The following is a 2,860-nucleotide window of genomic DNA, read 5'->3' as shown; positions in this document are numbered from 1 at the left end:
ACACAGTTAACAGAATTTAAAACAACCAATAACACAACAGTTTAAAAAGCAATACAAAAGCAGATTAAAAAAGTAATAAACCATCATAAAAATTCATAAAATTCATAGCCAAGGTAATCACATCCATTAATAATGCTCAGTAGCAACCCTGCACTCTCTTGTCTGAACATGCATTTCTTTTTTCCATTTGTTCCTGCTTTTCTTATTCTTTTAAAATGTAACCGGTCCAGAGATATTCTAAGGCCTGAAGGCCTTTAAATCTAGTAAAATAAATAGAAGTTGTTAAGTAGAAAAGTAGTTAAGATGAATATGCATTGAGAGGTGAATGTAATAAAATAAATACCCCAGCCAGGGACCAGAGTTTCAAAACAACAAATGGCAAACATCAACAACCACCTAAATACGGAAACCACCTGGGGGAAAGATAGCGATAATAATAAAAAGCTATTTTCCTTAGCACCTAAACTTTAGCAACTACCGTCAAAACTCTTCAGGACAGGAAATGCCACAATCAAGGGCCCTCATTGCTTTTCCCCGCCAGCAGTGCTGATGGTGGGGTGGCAGGCCAAAATATTTGGGGCCCCCACCGAAACTTTAAGCACACTTTCTGGAGGAGGCATGGTGGTGAAGTCCTACTGAAACCAAAAATCAGGGGACACAAAAGGTTATGCCTTTTATTAAAAGGTGTTAAGTTTGAAAAGGTGTTCCCAGACTCCTCCTGATTTGGGGCTGTCATAGATGAACATGGCGTTCCTCCTGCAAAGTCTGTTGAAATCAGTGACCTTTATTTCTGAATAAATATGCATAGAATTGGGCAAGAGGATAATAATAATAATAATAATAATAATAATAATAATAATAATAATAAATATTTACACAACAATGTGAAATCACAGCAGCCAGATCTTTAGCTGATGTTGGCCTTCATTTGCATCAAGTTCTTCCCAAGAACCTAGGATGTCGTAATGTATTGGCCTAATATATGAGCAGATCCTATTATTATTATTATTATTTTATTATTATTATTATACTATTTTATTGTTAGCAGGTCTATATGTACCATCACCAAGAGCTGGACAGCAAGGCAAACAAGGTTAACTAGCTTTTATTGAAGCAATGCACTGCTTTGAAAATGAATTTTGGTTTATTGAATGGAAGATTAAGGCTGTTCCCCACCAGCATTTCTTCCCCTTCTGCAGCTACACAACTGGAGGTGCAGTTACAAAGAAAAAGTTGCCTACTTGGGGATAACTGCTCTGGACATTGGTAGGTTTTTTTTTTAATTTTCAGAGAACAATATCCAGATTACCTGCACAGTCTGTACTCCAGGAAATAAAGCCAGACTGCTCGCTTGAGGGAATGATATTAAAGGCAAAACTGAAGTACTTTGGCCACATAATGAGAAGACAGGACACCCTGGAGAAGATGCTGATGCTGGGGAGAGTGGAGGGCAAAAGGAAGAGGGGCCGACCAAGGGCAAGGTGGATGGATGATATTCTAGAGGTGACGGACTCGTCCCTGGGGGAGCTGGGGGTGTTGACGACCGACAGGCAGCTCTGGCGTGGGCTGGTCCATGAAGTCACGAAGAGTCGGAAGCGGCTGAACGAATAAACAACAAACAAAGCTCTGCTGGTTGTAATTAATTTCTAATTAATGCATGTGCTACAGGGCTGTAGTATTCACTGGCCCATGTACCCATGCTCAGAGAATAGCAATCTGGACTCAGCACCAGTGGCACATTCGTGTACATATGTATAAAAAAATAAATGGTTAAGATCGCATGTTTGTAGGCCCAGAAGCATGGGAAGATGGCTTTTCTTTCAGTGTTGTCTATTACAATATTGTCTATTACACTGTTACAAAATGAAACATAGCCTGGATGTATTGGATTGTTTCAACTGCCATTAAAAGTGTGTTTTCTTGCAAGTCAAACCTTTTCATTCCAAGAACACCACATAACTTTCTCCCCTGGGTTAGATTCCAACTCCCATTGTCCCCAGCGAGCTTGGGAGGTTCAGGCCAATGACTGAAACTGTAGATGTTTCAGTAGTGTTTCTCAACCCCGGCAACTTTAAGATGTGTGGACTTCAACTCCCAGAATTCCCCAGCCAGCCATGATGGCTGGGGAATTCTGGGAGTTGAAGTCCATACCCCTTAAAGTTGCCGTGGTTGAGAAACACTGATCTACTTCTCTTATTTGGGCCCAGCAGACTGACTTCACCCCCCATCAGCATCCCACCAGGATGCTGCCCTGCCAAAAACACAAGTCCCATAGTCCCATCCCTTTGAGGATGATGGGAACTGGAGTCCACTCCAAGAGAAGGGGAGGGAGGAGGGAAGAAGCTGCTTTCTTCTGTTCAAAGAGCCCGAGCCCATCCTCTTGGGGATGATGGGAACTGGACTCCTCCCTGTTTGGAGAGGGAGGGAGCTGCTACTGGAGAAGCCCTCCCCTGTCCCTTTAGGGATGATGGGACTTGGAGTCCACCCTGTTCAGGGGAGGGAGGGAGGCGAGCAGTCTGACCCAATTGCTTTGGGGAGGATGGGAACTGGAGTCCTTGTTCAGAGAAGGCGGCCCCTTCCTTACCGGGGACCCATCCCTCCGTCGGGGAGGATGGGTCCTGGAGTCCACGTTTGGGGGAAGCGGCCCCTTCCCCACCCGGGACCCCCTCCCCCTCCCTCCTGGGGGGGATGCGCGGAGCCTCCCCTGCCGCGGGCCGGGCCGGGCCGGGCCGGGCCGGGCGGGGCGGGGCGCGCGGGGCGGGCGGGGCTCGGAAGGGGCGGCCCGGCGGGGCTCGGCCCGGCGCGGCCCGGCGCGGCGGGTGGGGCCCGGCTGGGCTGGGGCTGGGGCTGGGGCTGGGGC

The sequence above is a fragment of the Candoia aspera genome, chromosome 13, assembly GCF_035149785.1.
Source record: "Candoia aspera isolate rCanAsp1 chromosome 13, rCanAsp1.hap2, whole genome shotgun sequence".
NCBI lineage: Eukaryota > Metazoa > Chordata > Lepidosauria > Squamata > Boidae > Candoia > Candoia aspera.
Note: the sequence above shows the minus strand (reverse complement) of the source record.